The 20,774-nt window shown below is 43.0% G+C and overlaps 1 long non-coding RNA gene and 1 other non-coding gene across 2 annotated transcripts; one reads left to right on the top strand and one right to left on the bottom strand.

Annotated features, from left to right (window-relative positions):
- Window positions 1-1,617: 1,617 nt before the first annotated feature.
- LOC115460212 lies at window positions 1,618-17,227 on the bottom strand. Its single transcript, XR_003940416.1, has 3 exons — window positions 17,157-17,227; window positions 11,597-11,606; window positions 1,618-1,630 (listed from the first exon to the last, which is right to left on the bottom strand). It is a non-coding gene; the product is annotated as an uncharacterized LOC115460212 (long non-coding RNA).
- On the top strand, window positions 14,557-14,629 carry TRNAR-CCU. The gene has a single exon. It is a non-coding gene; the product is annotated as a tRNA-Arg (tRNA).
- Window positions 17,228-20,774: the final 3,547 nt, after the last annotated feature.

The raw sequence follows: 20,774 nt of genomic DNA, 5'->3' as shown, positions 1-20,774 counted from the left end.
CTTATGTAGGGGTCAGAGGTCATGAAACTCATAAAAGCTTGAATTGCAAAAATTTTCAATCTAAGACCATAACATAGGCTTACTTAAATGGGAAAACCTGATACATTAAAAAATGACAATTAAAATTCCCCTGGTATCATTTTTTTAAAGTCCTTAATCATATTTTGAGCAGGTTTTCCCTTTTTGAACTAAACTTGGTTTGATAAACTCTAGAGGATTTGCTTCAAGGCCATAAGTACATTTTATAGTGTTTGTATTTATCTTGAGTCTTGATATTTGCTATACATTTTAATGATTGGATGTGATAATTATTTTAGAATTCACCCTGATTGCTAGTTCTAGAGGGAAGCGTGTTGTCGATTCTCCCCTCTCGGTATGTACTATTGCCAGTTTACATTCTTGCTTGCACAGCTGTTGTCAGGTTCTCAGGTTCAGAGCCCGCGGGGCTGGGCTCTGGAGCAAACGTGAGCCCTTTGGCTGCTGGCGAGGAGCGACAGCAGCAGGCAAAACCCACCAACCAACGCTGGGCAAGCACAACGACACCGGCAGGGACTGCAGGCACCGCCCAGCGAACCGGAACACATGGACTGGAATCCCCCGGACTGGAGTACACAGGACTGGAACACACACCGGACCGGAGCACACCCGACTGGAACACACACCGGACTGGAGCACACTGGACTGGTCCCCCGGACTGGAGGACACAGGACTAGAACACGGGACTGGAGCACACTGGACTGGTCCACCCAGCTTCACCTGCACTTAGCTACTAAGCCCCCCAAGAGTTGAGCTCATGGGTTCGAGTAGCCGGCAGGACTTACTGGATACCGGATGACACAGGGACCAGGACTGGAAACAGAAGTGCTCCTAAACCTAAACTGATCTACGTGCTCCCAAGCCCTAAACCAGCAGGAGTGTTCCTAACAGTAAACTGACAAAAGGACTTCCTAAGCCCTATACTAAACAGGAGCTCCTAAGCCCTGCTCAAGAAAGGGACTTCCTAAGCCCTAAACTAACAGAGCAGGGAACTAAACACAAAGCTAACACAGGTGCTACTAAGCACCAAGCTACAAGCAGAGCTTTACACTAATAAGCTAAACACAAAACTGACCAGCTACCTAAGCACTGCTCTAGCAAGCGAGATACAACTAACAAGGTGCTTCCTAAGCACTACTCTGGCAAGCAACCAGAAGAGCTCCTAGCACTAAAAGGGAATACAGGGGAGGCACAAGGAAAAGCAGGGAAGCTAACACATAAGCCAAAAGTGATTCTAAATCACCAAACACCAACAGCAAAGACTGCAATGCTCCTAATAGCACAAACCCAGAAGTACTTCTAACAGCAAACTCTGCAGTGTTCCTAACACCACCAAACCCTGAAGTACTTCTATCAACAACAGAGCTTCCAAAGCCCTACACACAGCAATGCTTCCAAAACCAAGAGGGAAAAGCAGGAAAGCTAAACACACAAACACCAGTGCACACTGCACTAACACTAACCTGGACCTTAGCAAAAGCAAGCAGGGAAACTAGACACAAAGTTAGAAGTGCACACTGCACCACCCTACCTAAAGCAAACACAACCGTTGCAAAGGCCCTGAAGGAAACAATACCACTTCCTTATCAAGGCCCTCCCTGATGATGTCACACTCCCTAGACCTAGGCAAAAGCACACTGACCCAGAGAGGCCCAACCCACACCAATGCAAAACCGTGAAACACTTGAAGCCAGTACACCCAAAGAGAGTTAGAACAACTCAGACTACCCACACAGGTGCAGTATAGTGAAACAATTAGAGCCCTGCTGCTGGAAGCTGCCAGCACAGAGAGACAGAGCCAGCTCAGAAAGGACAGACAAAGAAACAGAAGCCAGCTAAGAAGCTGACCCCCAGGAAAGAGGTAAGTTTGAGAGGGGTTCAGACCCCAATCATAACAGCTGTGCACATTCACTGAATGGATTGAGCTTCATTTGATGTCTGCCTCACATTTAATGAATGGGTTAAGTTTTATTTGATGACTGCCTCACAGTTTAGCACAATAATGCACAGTTTTCGTATTTTATTATTCACTTCCCACACTGCCGCTATTATATATCGTAAGTAATATGTATACTTGGACACTTTTTATATGTTGGTAATCCTGATGTATGTCGGGTCTTGCATGGTTTTTAATATTATTTAAAATTGATTTTGTGTTTGTTTTAAATATGATTTACAGTTGATTTGAATGTTTGTTTCATAATGTATGCATAATTTTAATTTTATTGTTTTATGGGACAGTTTTGCCTCTGATGCAGCCTTCTGGGCAAAATGTGGCCACATCAGGCATAGTATTCCAATGGTGAAATTAAAGTCCTTGTATTTTCCGTATTTGGTGGTCTGCTGTTTGTTTTGCTGTGGTAGCAGGAAGAATACACAGAGTAGCAACCCTAGACAGATAAGAATGGAACATTATAAAGGAATGGAGGTCCACGTTTTATTATGTTGTGCTTTCTTCCCTTTCAAGCTACAAGTAATTTTGTCATACTTTCTCAGTTCTGCACAAATGGCTCTCCATATCTGAATCATAGGAGCCTGTGTAGATTTCCAGTTCCTGGCAAAAGCCATTTTAGGGGCCAGCAACAGGGTCTGTATCAAATGTTTTTAATCCATTGGTAAAGTGCCACCTCCAACAGACACAACCCTGGTAATCTCCAGTGCAGTCCACTTATAAATCTCATCCCATACCACATCCAGAAGGTTTATGCCTTAGGTCAAGTCCACCATATGTGTTCATAGTCTTTCAGGCCACCATACTTCCTCCAAGAGGCTCCCCCGGGCATTTCCATGGCAATCTTTTGCTAACTGGTGCCCAGTAGAGCTGATTTGTTGTCTGATATTGCATCTGTTTATATGCTGTAACTGCCAAGCACTTATGAGTGTACAAATAAGCCCTTTACTAAAAATCTTCTCCTAAAGGACCTCCTAGCCATTTCTCCCAAAAAACAATGTGATCAATGAAGGATAACCCCTTTGCTTCCTCCAAAGCTGAATATACCCATGATACTAGCTTGGTCCTGGGCCCCCTTTTAAATAATACTGCTTCCAGTTGCAATGGTTTCCTTTGTAAACTGGTTTTAGCATCCCTCGCTAATAACACGTCCCACAGTTGGAAGTATTGGTAGAAATATTGCTTGTGGTTAAGTCTTGCAGTTGTTGCAAGGATAACAACGTACCCTGTTCAAATAGATCTGAGCATCTGACCAGCTCAATATCTTACAACTTGTGCAGAAGGGGTCAAAAATATGAAGTGGTCCCTCAACTGACCAAATGGATGAAGTAGGCATGCATGCCCATCTCCCTTTTACATTGTTGCCACATGGACTCCAAGGCACACAGGAAAGGGTGATCAGCTCGTCTACTGTTACCCCTTACTGGCTGTAAATCTGCTCCACTCGTTGGGAGTTCAAAAGTTGTTATTGGTGCCAATGTCCATCTGTGAGTTTGAGTGTAGAGATTATAAAGCTTCTTCAAAGCTTTAATCACCACAGCTCTGTAATATTGTCTCATATTGAGTAATCCCCCCCCCCCCCATACCTTCGGCTGTGCTTTCCTTTTTCAGCTATTTCTAGGCTTACTGACATGGAGAGGAAGGGTGGTGACACTTAAGATGATGATCCTCCCTGTGAGGGAGTGGATGACACATGGCCGGCTTCCCATAGGATCATTCCCTCAGTGAGTCTGAAGTTGAACCACCTTACAGCAAGTGGCATTAACCTGCTGAGTCAGAGGGGTAGGGCTTAGGCAGGGAGGAGGTTAAATGTCATAGAGCAGAACAGTTCAAAGAGGTTCCAAGTGAAGATATTTCCAGGAAAGAGGCCATACGAGGTCCCTAAGGGAGTAGCAACTGAGGCTACAATACCTGATGAGAGTGTCAGGGAAGTAGCCAGAACTCCTATGGTGGGAATGTAAGTAGTTAAGTCAGCCTCCAGGAGTTAATAATACATGGACAGAAGACTGCCAAGGTAGGAGAGAACCTTGCAGAGTACTCCTAAAGTGTATAAATTTGATGTGTGTCCAGAAGGGACCTGAGGTGGCATTAGTTGCCAGAGTGTTTGGACCTGTCTAGGAGCCAGTCCCATGAACAGTATTGACTGGAACTATATTGAGAGAGAGAGAGAGAGAGAGAGAGAGAGACTCAAAAGGACTAAGCCTGTGAAATAACAGAGCTGACTACAACCCCTTTTTTATACCCAAAATACTTTTGACTTGCAACCTTTGTGAGACCGCGCCTTGAATACTGTGTGCAATTCTGGTCACCAGATCTCAAAAAATATATAGTAGAATTAGAAAAGGTACAGAGAAGGGTGACAAAAATGATAAAGGGGATGGGACAAGTTCCTTATGAGCAAAGGCTGAAACAGCTTGGTCTCTTCAGCTTGGAGAAAAGACGGCTGAGGGGAGATATGATAGAGGTATATAAAATACTGAGAGGTGTGGAACAGGTACACGTGAATTGCTTGTGTCACCTCCAGATTGTACAAAATGCTGCAATAAAATTGATGACCGATTAAAAAAAAAAAATGACTACATCACATCTTCTTTGGAAAGAACATTGCCAATATCTCATAGAAGGGCGTTTTTGATATGACATCTAAGTCAGACTTTGGAAATTTTGTGCTAAACATCCAAAATCTGAATAGCAAATTAGCCATTTTCAAAAAAGCAAAAAGTCTGTTTTTTTTCCCCGAAAATACCGTTTGTAATGTTGAGAATATGGCCTAGTAACTATGAAGGCCCAGTACAGATGGTGAGATATTAAATACATTTCTCTTACTGTGGATTGAAAACATTAATTTCCCTGCACTGCTCAGGCCAAAGCAATTAAACAATTACCTCAGAACCCCCCACCCCACTCCCACCCTTTTTCCCTGAGGAGAGGAACTGTGCTACTGTATAATTATGTCCATGACTATGTGTGCATCAAAGAGGAAGTCAGCTGGAGATAAGGGCCATTGTTCCATCAGCACTATATTTATGGCTAGAAGGGTGTGGGAAGAAGGAATATAGGGACAGGTGAAGAGACCTTGGCCCTAAGGCGAGGGAGAAAAGATGGAACAGGAAAACAAACTGGTTCCTGAGAATGTGCCTTTTCCTGAGGACTATGACCCTTACTTTGTATAACTGCAATAAGAAGCTTCTAATAAAGAGTGTGCCCAATGAGGACTCGGGAAATGCATCTGTATGGAAGGGACAACAAGAGAGAACACTGAAAATCTCTCAATATTGGCCTCACCCAGCAATGAGATACGTGTTCCTCTCGCCAGCTTTTCCCTTTTCCTATGTTTCCAATTCCCCTGCTTTTATTCTGCTAATAATTTCTTATGTTCATAATCTTGGTAAGAATAAAACATTACTAATGTGATAAGATTCTTTTGTTTGTAGTTTTTCTTTTTTTTTGTGATTGGCCAGGCTGGTGTCCCAAGAAAGTGCAGCTGAGGGTATCTGTTTGGGGAGGGGCTGGTACAGTCCTTAACAGTAATAAGTTTTGTGCTCTCTGCGTTATCTTATGTGGATGCACTGCAGATGAAATGTATAGATAGACGTCTGCAAAACAGGTTTTGAAAATATCGATTTGGATGTTTTGAGAAAAATCCATCCAAATGCTGCTTTATGACACTTTTTGGACATTTTTCTCTTTAAAAATGAGCCCCATAAACCTTCAAATGTATGATTTTGAAGAACGTTGAAATGGTAAATTGAAAGGAGGGCACAGTAATGAAAGATGTAAGGGTGAGGATTAAGTGGGATCGTGAATGAGCTGATATTGATGGGGAGGGATGGATGTGGGTTTGGGAACTATGTGGTGGGTGAATAACTTCCCAAAGACCCACTTGGAGGACATTGGTCTTCCAATTGGTGTGAATGGAGGGGGTGGGAGGGAGGGGGGTGGTGGGAGGGAGGGGGGGATAGTGAGATATGGGAAAATAAGGGAGAGAGAGGGGCACTGCTGGGTATGCAGGGAATATATTTTGCATTATGGCACTGTATAGAGATATCATGCAGGGGTGCGATAGAACAGCTTTATTACAAACTACGGTGATTGACATGGACTTAAAAATTCTCTCCTATAATGTAAAGGGCCTAAACATGCCTCAGAAGAGGCAAAAGTTTTATAAGGAAATAAAGCAGCATAGACCACATGTGGTTCTCCTGCAGGAGACGCATTTGGTGGGTAGACATGAAAGGCTTCTTTCCCATCCAGAGTACCCAGTAGTGTATTGTGCATCAGCAAATGGGTCAAAGAAAGGAGGAGTTGCGATCTTGATTCACGTTGCGGTTGGGGCGCAGGTTCTTAAGGTAAAACGGGATGTGGGTGGACGCTATATTTTCATGCATACCAAGATTGATAATGTGGATTTAACCCTGGCCTCTATATATGCGCCTAACACGGGACAGGTTGGGTTCCTGGGGAAGGTTAGAAATTCCTTGGCTACTTTTGCGCAGGGCTCACTAGTAATAGGGGGGGACTTCAATACAGTGATGAACCCGAGCATAGATCGTTCAGGGCTCCCCAGAGGCGAGGGGCATAGGGAATCTTTGGCCTTGAAATCTTTGGCGCTTTCGCTGGGCACAGTGGACCTATGGAGGGTAAACATCAGAGGGTACGAGACTATACATTTTACTCCGCAGTACATAACTCTTATTCACGCATTGACTATATGTTTGTGGATGCAACCCTGGTGGAGCATGGTCCTGAAGCAGGGATAGGTAATGTGACTCTGTCGGATCATGCCCCCATATGGGTGACTCTACCAAATATTAGGGCCGAAAAAAAAAAATAAAAGATGGACACTGAATACTGGTCTTCTGCGGGAGGGGACAGTGGTGGATGGATACAAGCAAGTGTTGAAAGAGTATCTTGAATTTAATCTAGGCTCAGGACCCCAGCTTAGTATAATATGGGATGCTATGAAGGCGGTGACCCGGGGATATTTCCTACAATTGGCCAGTAGACAATCGAAAGCTCGTAGGGCGCAGATCGCGGAATGCCTGGAAAGCATTCGTTTGCTAGAGGAGCAGCATAAGGCTACTGGCGCAGCTGGGGTTCTGAGAGAACTTAATTCCCAGAGAATGCGCCTTGACTCCATATATTCAGAACACCTAAGCATGCTACAGGCAAAGAATAGGGTGAGCTCATATGCATATGCTAACAAAATAGGGCGCCTCCTCGCCATTAAGTTGCGCAGGCAAAAAGTTGAGCGGAATATCATAAAGATACGAGATGGTGGAGGAGATACCTTAAGTACATCCGAACAAATACGACACAGATTTGGGGAATTTTATAAAGATCTATATGCCCAGAAGCTTAACCCTTCGATGGAATTGATAGATCATTACTTACAGGATAGTGAACTTACCTCTCTGAGTCACCAGCAGCAGACAATGTTAGATGAGCCAATCACTCCCGGGGAAATCCAGGAAGCAATTAGTAGTCTCCCCTCACATAAATCGCCCGGGCTTGATGGGTTGCCCAATGAGTTCTATAGGCAGTTTGCCCCTGAAATAGCTCCGCTCCTAGCAGATTTGTTTAATCAGGTGGGGAGAGGGGGGTCATTACCTCAATCAATGATGGAGGCATGGATAGCGGTCTTGCCTAAACCAGGCAAAGATCACTCTGAATGCGGATCCTACAGACCTATTTCTGTGCTTAATGCAGATGTCAAAATATTGGCTAAGGTACTGGCGAACCGTCTGGCCCCTATTCTGCCAGTACTTATTCATCCAGACCAAGTGGGTTCTGTTCAGTACCGAAAGGCGATGGACAATATTAGAAGGGCGGTGGATATAATGAACTTGGCAAAAAACAATCAGAAGCCGCTATGTCTTTTAAGCCTCGACGCGGAAAAAGCCTTTGTATAAGGTGATGGAAAATATGGGGTTTGGAATACAATTTCGTAGCTGGATTCGGGCCTTTTACGAGTTCCCTAAGGCCTGTGTTCGGGTCAATGGAGGAAATTCAGACTTATTCAATTTACATAGAGGTACTAGGCAGGGATGCCCTTTGTCTCCCTTATTATTTGCAATGGTAATGGAGCCTTTTGCAGCCCGTGTGCGGTCTGATCCTGATATTTCGGGAGCTAAGATAGCGGATAGAACACATAAATTGGCCTTATTTGCAGATGATGTATTATTGTTCGTCACTAGACCCTTGACCACATTCCCGCACTTAGAACACATGATACAGCAGTATTCAGAGGTGTCTGGATTTAGGGTCAACATGGCAAAATCTGAGGCCCTGAATGTGACAATTCCGGAGGATGTGGTGGAGTCTTTAAAGATTTCATCTCCATTTCGGTGGGCCCACAAACATTTAAAATACCTGGGGGTGAATCTGACTAGGGATCCTTCGGAGCTCTTTAATGCAAACTATAAGGGGTTGGGTAAAATTATCAAGGAAGATCTAGAGAGGTGGGGAGATTTGGGAACATCATGGTTTGGCAGGATAGCTATTCTTAAAATGAATGTCTTGCCAAGACTGTTATACCTTTTCCAGGTGCTGCCTGTGATAATGCCCAGGCGATTCTTAGCTAATTTACAAGATAGGCTGGTGCGATTCGTCTGGGCAGGAAAGCGTCCTAGGCTAGCAAGGTCGCTCCTATATAAGGAAAGGAAAAGGGGGGGACTTGGGGTACCCAATCTTGCATGGTACTACAGGGCAGCGCAGGGGAAAGCAGCACTGGAATGGTATCAAGAATACCCGGACCACCAATGGGTGCAAATAGAACAACATTCTGTGGGTGACAAACCTTTGAGTGCACTAATGTGGTTGCCAAAATCCTTTAGAAGTATAAATGAAAGAGCTTGTCCCTCCATAGCGGTAACGCTCCATTATTGGGATAGTTTGTTCCCTAAGAGACAATGTATATTGACTCGCTACACGCCGATAGCTTTTAATCCTTTATTTTTACCGGGGACGATAACGGGGATCTTTACTAAATGGTATGAGATAGGGGTGAGAACCTGGGGCCAATTATTTGAAGCTGATATGCTGGTATCTTTCGATACATTGCGGGGCAGATATCCTGGGGTGGAGGGAGGCGACTTTGCATACCGTCAATTAGTATCTCTCCTTAAAAGCAAGGCGGTGAGGGAGGTGATGCAGCGTGAGAAATTAGATTTGGAGGGGATATGTGAGCGACATGCTACATCTAGGGGATTGATAGGTTCCTTGTACCATAATATAAGCAAGCAGGCGCCCAGTTACGAGGTACATAGGAAAAGCTGGGAGCGAGAGCTGGGGACGAGTTTGGGAGACCCTGGGTGGGAGAGCATAGAAAAAGCAGCTGTGAAGGTGTCAACCCATGTACCCCTGCAGGAGAATGCTATGAAAGTATTATATCGGTGGTATCTCACGCCTGCTCGATTGAGGCGGATTTTCCCAAATGCCTCGGGCATGTGTTGGAGAAGGTGTGGCCAAGAGGGTACCATGGGACACATATGGTGGAATTGTGTTAAAATCCGTGCCTTTTGGAAGGCGGTACATTACAGGCTGCAGGCTTGGATAGGGTGCACAGTGCCCTGGGCCCCTGAGGTGTTCCTATTTTCAGCTAGGATTGCAGGCCTATTATCCTGTCAACAAACTTTGGCAAAGTATGTGGTTGGTACAGCAAGGGTGGTTGTAGCTTCACAATGGAGGAGGGAGGGAGTTCCCCCGCTGGCTAAGTGGCTTAATAAGTTGAGGTATGTACGTGAAATGGAAAGATTGGTGGCTGAGCATAAGCAACAAATGGGGAAATGGCACTCTGTTTGGAAATACATCCCTGTAGACGCTCTGACGAACTAATATGTCTGAGAGAAGAGTGTCTAGTTAAATATTTAAAAAAAAAAAAAAAAAAGAGGTAGTGCTCAGCGGTGCTTTCTTGCGGAGAGGGGTAGGGGGGCGGGAGGGAGGGTAACTTCTGTTCTATTAAAAAGTTGGGGGAAAAAAACAAAAAACAAAAAACAAAAATGTTGAAGTTTAAAAATGTTGATATCGGAAAGTTGAAACTATGATGAGTTATACTGTACAAAGCACTAGTGGAATACTGTATTAGTCAAAGGTAAATGTAATCTGCTGGATAGTATTTTGCATTCTTTGTGTTGTTTCAATGAACAATAAAGACTTCTTACAAATTAAAAAAAAAATGAGCCCCATAAAATAATATACACAATACTCAAAGTGAAGTTGCACCTTGGAATGATATAGAGGTATTATAATATTTTTGGTCTTATTTTGCAGCCCTCTCCTAATAATTCTTAGCACCCTGTTTGCTTTTTTGCCTGCTGCCACTGCACACTGAGCAGAAGATTTCAGCATATTGTCTACAATGACACTTAGGTCTTTTTCTTGAGTGCTGACTCTTAAAGTGGACCCTAGCATCAGATAACTATGATTTGGATTATTCTTCCCAATGTGAATAACTTTGCATTCATCTGACATTTGGATGCACAGTCTTCTAGTCTCTTAAGTTCTTTGTGCAATTTTTCACAATCTGCATGCATTTTGACAACTTTTAATAGTTTTGTCTGATGTGCAAATGTAATCACCTCACTCGTCGTTTTCATTTCCAAATCATTTATAAATATGTTAAATAGCACTGGTCCTAGGACTCCCAGTACAGATCTCTGCAGCACTCCACTATTCAACCTCCTCCATTGAGAAAAATGGCCATTTAACCCTACCCTCTGTTTGCTGCCCAATAACCAATTCCTAATCCACACCAGAATCTTGCCTCCTATCCCATGACTCCTTAATTTTGTTACGAGTCTCTCATGAGGTACTTTGTCAATATCTTTCTGAAAATCCAGATACACTACATCAGCCAGCTCACCTTTATCAACATGTTTATTTATGCCTTCAAAGAAATTAATAAAATTGGTGAGACGAGCCCTCCCTTGGCTGAATCCATGCTGACGCTGTCCCATTAAACCATGTTTGTCTATATGTTCTGTAATTTTATAATTTATAATAGTTTCCACTATTTTCCCCAGCACCAAAGTCAGGCTTACCGGTCTGTAATTCCCTGGATTGCCCCTAGAACCCTTTTTAAAAATGGGTGTCACATTGGCCACCCTCCAGTCTTCAGGTACTATGGACGATTTTAATGAGAGGTTACAGATCACCAGCAGCAGATCAGTAATTTCATGTTTGAGTTCTTTCAATACCCTGGGGTGTATAACATCTGGTCCAGGTGATTTAATCACTCTTTAACTTGTCAATTTGGCTCAGTACATCTTCCAAGATCACTAAGAATTCTTTCAGTTCCTTCACATCGTCACCCATGAAAACCATTTCCAATATAGGTAGATCTCTTGCATCTTCTTCCATAAAGAAGAATTCATTCAGTCCCTCTACTATGGCCTTGTCCTCCCCAAGTGCTCTTTTTGCTTCTTCCTGATCCAACAGTCCCACAGATTCCCTAGCAAGCTTTATCATTTTGATCGCTCTTCTTTGAACCTTTTCTAATTCTGCTATATCTTTTTTGGGATATAGCAACCAGAATTGAACGTAGTACTCAAGATGCAGTCACACCATGGAGCGATACAGAGGCATTATAGTATTTTCAGTCTTATTCACCATCCCTTTCCTAATAATTTCTAGCATCCTGTTTGCTTTTTTGGCTGCTGCCACTGCCACACACTGAGCAGAAGATTTCAGAATATTATCTACAATGACACCTAGATCTTTTTTTTAGTGCTGACCTCCAAGGTGGACCCTAGCATCAGGTAACTATGATTCAGATTCTAATAATAATGCAGTGAAACCAGGGGTGTGCTGGTAAATTGTTGACTCTCTCTCGCCAGCAAAGTAAAAGAGAATTCAGGAGGGGCCCAAGCCCACATTTTGGGATCCATTTGTTAAAGTAGCCATGGAGAACCGGCTCCCAAAATTCTTAAAAACTTAACAAATGGCTCTCGAGAGCCTGCTCCAGCACACCACTGAGTGAAACCTAAAATGGCTGGCTCACTGTATTATTATTGTCTGTATTGTATAGAACAGTGTAGAAAAATTAGAACAAAATACAGAGTTTATAAGTGCAGGTTCTACCAACTGCAATAATTTTTAAAGCTGTTTTAGTGATATTCAGTTTTTATTTCATTATATTTATATCTACACTAGTAAAAAAAGGCCAGTTTCTGACACAAATGAAACGGGCGCTAGCAAGGTTTTCCTTGGAGTGTGTATGTTTGAGAGAGTGTATGTGAGAGTGACTGTGTGTGAGAGAGAGAGTGAATGTGCAAATGTGTGTGAGAGAGAGAGAGTGAGTCTGGGTGCGAGTGTGTCTGTGAGAGAGTGTGTGCAAGTGCGTATGTGAGACGTGAGAGTGTGTTTCACACAGATACAGTGTGTGCGAGACACAGACTCTCTGTGAGACTGAGTGTATTTTTTTATTACATTTTTTTTATTACATTTGTACCCCGCGCTTTCCCACTCATGGCAGGCTCAATGCGGCTTACATATTGTATACAGGTACTTATTTGTACCTGGGGCAATGGAGGGTTAAGTGACTTGCCCAGAGTCACAAGGAGCTGCCTGTGCCTGAAGTGGGAATTGAACTCAGTTCCTCAGTTCCCCAGGACCAAAGTCCACCACCCTAACCACTATGAGACCAAGAGAGTGTGTGAGTGAATGTGATACAGTGTGAGACATAGAGTGTGTGAGAGAGAGCAAGACATTGACTGTGTGAGAGAGAGAGAGAGAGAGAGAGAGTGTGTGTGTGTGTGTGTGTGTGAGAGAGAGAGAGAGAGAGAGAGAGAGAGACACACACACAGAGATACCTCCCCCCCCTCTGGTGTCAGGCCCCCCTCCCTCCCCAGGGCTGGTCCTAGGGTCTCTGGCCCCCCCCCCCCCCGCAGACTATCAGTTGGGCCCCCCCCATCTCCTTTCTCTCTTCTCCCACCCTGTCCAGCGATTCTCCTTCGCCCCATCCCCCTCCCATTTTTGGCCACCTGCCCGCACTCTTCTCCCCCTAACATCCCCCTTTTTCTTCTTGCCACCCTACGTGGTTTAAGTCTTTATTTTTAATTTACCTCCGCTCCAGCGTCCATGTCCGCGTCATTTCAAAGTCCTGCCTATCTCTAGCCTTCCCTCCCTTCGTGAGTTCGTTCCCGCAGAGTCCCGCCCTCGAGGAAATGACGTCAGAAGGCAGGACTCTTTGGGAACGAACTCACGAAGGGAGGGAAGGCTATTGATGAGCAGGGCTTTGAAATGACACGGACGCTGGGGCGCAGGTAAATAAAAGATTTAAACCTCCAAGGGTGGCGTGGTATGGTGGCGCGGCACCCCCCTGCGGTGCTTACCCCACTTACTGGTTTTGACCGGATCCTGTCCCTCCCTCTCATGTAAGCCCCCCCCCCCCCCCCCCCCCCCCCCCCCCCCCGCCCACTCTCTCTCTCTCTCGCCTCTCTCTCTCTCTCTCTGGTGTCTGAGCATTAGGCTCTGGCTGTGCTTCAAGGAACTGACCAATACTATTTAATAGAATGCACCTCCAACATTCTGAAGCTGAGAAACCTTGTGTGGTTGGTCACTTCTGCTGGTGACGAATCCGGAAGTAGTTATGTCAATTCAGGAGATGGATAATACAGAGAGCAGGAACCCTCAGCCATGCAGTCAGCTTCAGAATGTTGGAGGTGCGTTTTATGGTATATAGGAAGCTTTCAAGTAACTTATAAAGCTGTGAAATAAGTAAAAGCACATAATTTTTGTCCTCCACCTTTAAGTCACTGCCTTTGGTGGAACTGCTTTAGACTTTGCTATTGTTTTGGGTGTACTAAAACGGCAGCAAGCTCCGCCTACTGGCTTCAGCTCATATGATAGGATCACCCCGTCTCCTGTTTTCTTCAACCTCCTTGATCTAATACATGGGCTGATCTATTACATTTTTGACAGCTGCATGCACTTTTCTCAATCCCCCAGCAGAGGGCTCCCGCTCTCATTCCCTCCTAAGAGCAATTTCCTGCAGAAGAGGACGTAGCGGAGCATGCGCGGAACCGGCAGCCGCAGTCGAATTACCGTTATTGCACTTTCTCCTACCGAGGACCTGTGTAATGTTACATGTGAATGCGCAGGCGCAGAGGAATGCTTGGTAGTGTGGGGGTATTTCCTATGTCGCCCGCGGTGATACATTCGGCCGCTGATTGTGAAAGCTGGGAGGGAAAGTCGATGCTAAGGTCCTGCTGCAGAAAATAAAAGTTCAGCCTGTATAGAATTTTAAAATTAGCCCAATTTGGTTGGGAGAGTTCCCACTTGACAACAGGTCAATAGTAGTTGTAGCACTGTACCCACCGCACTCCCGAGTCCTATGACGCAGGACTCCCAGCATGCCCCAGATACCACCGGCGGATTGATTGAAATGAAATCCGTAAGGTTGAAAGCGTTATCGTCTGCATCGATTGGCTGTACTGTGCAAATCGTCATAAAGAAAGTCTTACTGTTGGTAAAATAAAGAAACGGGTCCAAGAAAAATCATGATGTCATCGTACACGCTTACAATAGTAATATATAACTAAAACTCTAAGAACGGCTTTTATGTACGAGCCCCAGTGGCCTAATGGATAAGGCATTGGCCTCCTAAGCCAGGGATTGTGGGTTCGAGTCCCATCTGGGGTGGTCTCTTTTTTTTTCTAATAAGGAAATAATTAACTGTTATAATAATATCAATTACTTTATTAGTATAGACTTCTTAAATCCTAGTTTATGTTGACAGGAGCTACACTTTTATTAACATATGTTTTTGTTTGGATGAAAAAGTGTTTCTGGGTCAGCATGGAGATCAGGTGAGGATGGGACGTTCAGAAATGAAACACAGGGAGCCCACAAGTCCTCTTTGGTGAGAGATGTCTTTCTGTAACAATGGTTCATTCAGCAGTGCACTGTTCAGTTTAATGGTGTAGTTTACTTGTTGCACCAGTGTCCCAATGAACGTGCTCCATAGAGTACATTTCTGGTCCTTGTAAGGGGGCCAGTTATCTCCAGCTGGACAGAACTGGTGACGGGGATGGGGTGCTAATCTGTAGGCATTGGAAACCATGTACTAGCTGGAAAATGTTTTCAAATGGGTTAATTTTTCCATGCCCTGACAAAAATTAACCTCATTCCTACGTGGGGAACTCCAGGTTTAGGTCTCAGACCTCGGGCACTGGGAGTGCTGTAAAGCCAAGGATATCCTTCCATTGAGGGGAAACTCAGTCAGTACACAGCAGTGACATCCGCCGGTCATGTCTAGGCTTTGCAGACTTTGAGTTTCAGGAATAGTCATGCTCTGTCAGCCGCTCTGCCAAGAACCAGCATTGTGATGACTGGGCTACAGAAAAGGTCTTAATTGGGACCTAAAGCACATTTTACGTTTTGGTGAGTTCTCTGGTTATTTATTCTGTCTTTAACTATTAGCATCATCAGTGAAATTAGCAAATAAGGAAGAAAAAGGGGAGTTTGGGCTGATTTAGATCAGGACTTTGTTCTGGAATTGGACAGAAGTAAACAGCTGGTAAGTTCATTAGGTCTAACATGTTCTCATAGGAGTGGAGGAGTAGACTAATGGTTAGTGCAATGGGCTGAGAACCAAGTTCAGTTCCACTGCAGCTCCTTGTAATTCTGGGCAAATCACTTAACCCTCCATTGCCCCAGGTACAAAACAAGCACCTGTATATAGTATGTAAAATTGCTTTGATTGTAACCACAGAAAGGCAGTATATCACATCTCATCCCATTCCCTTTCATGATCCTTTTCCAATACATTTGTTCAAGTTTGGATTCTGTGTTAGAATAGTTATATTGTGAATGCTTCTTTGGCTTTTCATTCCCAAGTCCTTAAAAAGGCCACAGTTATTCCAGTTTTTTAAACAGGTGCTTCAATGAGAGACAGTCTGTCGTGTGGGGGTTTTAGACCTGTTTCTAATCCTTTCTCCATATGGGAGTCTTTTTGATAAATTAGAAGATGGTAACGTTTCTATGACTGTAAAATCTCTTCAGCTAACTTTATCCTTGCAAGATCAGTGTTCTCCACTTGTCTTTCAAACTATCCTTTCTGTGATTTCTTCTATATTGACTAATGTAAACCTGCAATGATACATCTACTTATTGTAGTTGTGTGTAAACTGTAACTGAGAATGTCAATGTCCCTAGAAAAATTATATTTTTTGTGAGTTTTTTTTACCTAAAATGGAATGTACAAATGCTTTTGACAATTACTTGGTTCATAATAGCTATAACTTTTCATCTTAAAACTAATTATACAATAAATATTTTAATGTTAAATTTTCTGGTTTGGCGTTGAGATTATTTGGGAATCTCTCTTTAATTACAGAACAATTTCTAGATTCTTTAAGTTAGCTACAGTTTAACCACTCTCAGAGAACTGTAATTTAGATCCACATATTTTAACAAAGTTCTGCCACAGTTTGGCCACTCTTGGGGCCCTGTTTAATAAGGTGTGCTAGTGTTTTTAGCGTGCCTACACTTAGCGCGCATGCTAACCATGTAGGCGCCTATAGGGATATTGTAGGCACGTACATGGTTAACGCGCATACATGGTTAATGCGTGTTAAAAACATTAATGCGCCTACAACACTGCTTAGTAAACAGGGCCCTTGGAGAACTGTATTTTAGATCCAAATATTTTAACAAAGTTCTGACCCATTTCTTCACTGCCAATTTTGGCTAAACTAATTGAGAAGGTTGTGTTGACTCAGACGATTTTCTGCAATGTGCCAACAATTGGATTTGTTCCAATAAGGCATTTGTAGAGCACATAGTACCAAATCCTTCCTTTGTCCACAGTAGATGAATTGTGAAAAAAGATTGACCAGGTAATTCCTTTTTCTGATCTTTTTGGAAGTCTCAACTGTGTTCGACACAGTTAATCCATCATTATTCCGTTCTTTGCGTAGCCTTAAGGCCACTGGCAGCCCAATGATCTAAGATAAATGAGGGCGCTAGAGGCCACTAGTGCTGCACTAAAGCCCACATTTACCTTTGCATCCATGATCATTGGGAAAACAGTGCACATGAGAGGCAATAGCGCACAGCTCATTTAAATTAGATTTTAATTAGCTGTTTTTGAATTCTGCCCCTATGATCAGAGAACAGCGCTCTGATCGTAGGGGCGGAATAGCAGCTTAACCCTATGCCACTTTACCCCTATGATCAGAGCTAATAGCATGCCTATATTTGCATGCTATTAGCTCTATTCATAGGGACGTTATAGCCTCGTGCTGTTCCAATGCTATTTTTAGAGGGCTGTTTGGAACAGTGCAGGGCTTCTGACCATCGGCACCTGGAATTGCTGGATAAGTATTTCATTGGTTTAGAACTTTTCTGTGTGGTAGGAAGCAGGAAGTACAAACAGGAAATGCTTCTTCTCCATCAAAGTATATACTGGTAGGTGTGCCTCAGGGATCCTATCTATCTACTGTCCTGTTTAACATCTACTTAGCACCTTTATGACTTTGAATGTCTTGTAAAGAATTGATGCAGATGAAACATCACCTCTTGTCTGAATGTGTCTAAAATGGAGGTGATGCTGGTGACCCATAACATAGTGACTGATATATCGACCATACAAAGATAAGAGTGGAGAAAACACAGTATATATTACTAAAAAAATTATCTCCATAAAATTGGCGAGCTGCTATTGTAAATCACAATAATATCAGTGTCAAAACATAAATACAGTCACTTATTAATATAACATCTGTAGTTTCATCTAGTTAAACTTCAGTTTTAATTTTAAGCTAGTGAGGACCATCAGAGGTCCTCACTAGCTTAAAATTAAAACTGAAGTTTGACTAGATGAAACTATAGATTTTATATTAATAAGTGACTTGACATATCTAAAGCTGTAGTTATAAATTATATATATCTGAGCTTGACATTGAAAACATAAATACATACATGGGCTCCCACTAAGTTTGGGAAGTCCCTCTTACCACATCACTGGTACTAAAAAAAACCCTCCACATATCCAAAGTATAGATTATTTGAATTAAGACTTCATATCACCGGATTAAATTGTGCATATATTCAAAATGTTAAAAAAAATTATAACAGTCCCAGAGAAAGTTCAAAATAACACTTATCTGTGAGAAAAATTATTCCCTCCAACTCTGTGACACTTCAGTGCAGCCCGAAAAACCAAAATTAGGAAGCACTTTTCATCCCAGAGCTACTTTGTAATTACAGCAGTGACATGAAGTCTTGATTCAAATAATCTATACTTTGGATATGTGGAGTTTTTTTAGGACCAGTGATGTGGTAAGAGGGACATCTCAAACTTAGGGCCTCTTTTACAAGGTGCTCTAGCATTTTTACCATATGCTAAACATTGAAGATGCCTATATATTCCTATGGACGACTTGAGCATTTAGCGTGCGCTAAAAACGCTAACACACATTTGTAAAAGCCCCCCCCCCCCCCCGGGACCTCTTTTATCAAGCAATGCTAGCGGCTCCTGATGTGGTAATACTGACAAATCCCATTCACTTTGAATGGCTCCTTTGGCATTGCTGCGTGGGAACCGCTAGTGTGGCTTGATAAAACAGGCCCCTTAGTGGAAGCCCATATATGTGTTTATGTTTTGGCACCAAGGTCCTTTTTCTCCACTACATTATTGTGATTTACAATAGTGGCTCTTCAGTTTTATGGAGATAATTTTTTGAGTGATATAGACTGATATATTGAGTCTTATTAAGTTGAATGATTTGTTTAGTTAAGATCTCCTCACAGGTCAGAAACTGGGACTGATACTGGATTCAATCTTGCTGTTCAGAACACAATATCAAACTGTTTTTAGCTGTTGTACTCTTAGATTTGTTAGATTTGTGTACTGAGAGTAACTATTAGACTTAAGCTGCTTAAGATGAAGCTTTTGAAAAAAAATTTTGTTTGATTTTGGGGACTTTTCATAATTTTATTTAATATGATTATTTTGTTTGACTATGCTACAAATGTTAATATTTATACCTTTGTAAACCACCTTGAGCCAACTTTTGGTAGAAGCAGTATAGAAATTCATATTTATTTATTTATTTAGATTTTGCTCACACCTTTTTCAGTAGTAGCTCAAGGTGAGTTACATTCAAGTACTCTGGATATTTCTCTGTCCCAGGAAGGCTCACAATCTAAGTTTGTACCTGAGGCAATAGAGGGTTAAGTGACTTGCCCAAGATCACAAGGCGCAGCAGTAGGATTTGAACTGGCTACCTCTGGATTACAAGACCAGTGCTCTAACCACTAGGCCACTCCAAAACCATTTCTAGAGGTAAACAATGTTTTAACAGTGGAAATGAGTCTTTCTAAAACTGTCTGCCCTTTATGCAGGTAAAAGTTTTGCAACTAGCGCCATTCTGTGCATACGTTTACCCATCAAATAAAATTACATGGAAGTACTATGTTATGTTATCTAAGTCCCTGTCTCTATCATCCCCCATTCATGTCCCTGTCCTTATGCTCCTCCCATATCTAGCATGTCTGCTTTGTGTACCTGTCTCTACAGAGCCAGGCAGGTTTTGGTTTTGGCTGAAACCCAATGGCAAATTTTGGCTGCATATTCAGTTTTGGTCGCCATCTAGGAGGTATTGATGTGTCACTGCCCAATTCAGTGTTTTTTTCTGACAGTTTGGGGAACCAGGCTGGAATATTTCTGATTCATAAGATGTTTCTTTGCAGGAGGTTTGGCCCATGGTTACCAGAACAGAATCTGTGATTAGAGGAACCCTGAAACAATTATCCAATTTTCTCAGGAAACTATAACTAAGTGGGAAGATGTGGATAATAAACTCTTCAATTAGAGAAGAGGTTTCAGCAGTCTGTTAGTGGTTTGCTTCAGGGCTGCCGAGAGACTGAACTGGGACCGAGGCAGAGCCACCCCCCCCACCCACACACACACACATACACACACAATCCAATTACCTTCACTGGCAGGGATCCCGAGGCCCCGCCAGCAAAAAACGTGTTCCTCCAGCGCTGCTCTTCCACCGATTGACTGCCCCTGCGGCTGCTTTTCCTCTCAGGGCAGAAGAGCAGCGCTGGAGGTGCTCCTCCGGGTCCTCCCCAGCCTCCAAGGGGGCTTGGCCATGGCGCCGGAGTTTTCTCTCTACTGCTCTTGTCGGGACACGATCACTTGGGTCCCGTCAGGAGCAGGAGAGAGAGAGAGAGACCCCAGTGCCAGGCTCGGCCTGGGGAATTTTGCACCCCCTGCCCACCCTCTTGACGGCTATGCTTTGGCTATCAAGCACGGCCTTTCCACTCATTTTTAGGTGGAACAGCTGGAAAATTCCTTGAGAGCAATAAACCTCAGAATATTGAATTTTCCATGTACACATTACTTTCAGCCCAAATTTTGCTTGTTAAGTACTTTAAGGAGGTCTTAAAAATCTCTAAGCCAGAAGATATCTCTGTTTCAAATGTTTACTGTTTACCTACTAAGTCTTGTTTGCAGAGCACGACAGAAGGTGTTTTTATTTTATTTTATTTTTTTGACTTGTAATGTTTTATTATAAGCAGAGCAAAACATACACACATTCAGTGTCAACCATATCAAAATCAAGTGCTACACTGTGAAAATTTACTCCCATATCCTCCCCCCACCCCAAATTTAGGATGCAGCTATTTTACTTAATTTTGACATTAATACCCCACATTATCCCAAGTTCAATGTGGCTTACAATAAATAAAACGACAAGCAATACCATAAACAAAATATCAAGAAAGAGCAGAGTAGCACAAATAAGATACAAATAATAAACCATTGATGGCC

The sequence above is a fragment of the Microcaecilia unicolor genome, chromosome 1, assembly GCF_901765095.1.
Source record: "Microcaecilia unicolor chromosome 1, aMicUni1.1, whole genome shotgun sequence".
NCBI classification, from domain to species: Eukaryota; Metazoa; Chordata; class Amphibia; order Gymnophiona; family Siphonopidae; genus Microcaecilia; species Microcaecilia unicolor.
This window is presented reverse-complemented; position numbering and strand designations above follow the sequence as displayed.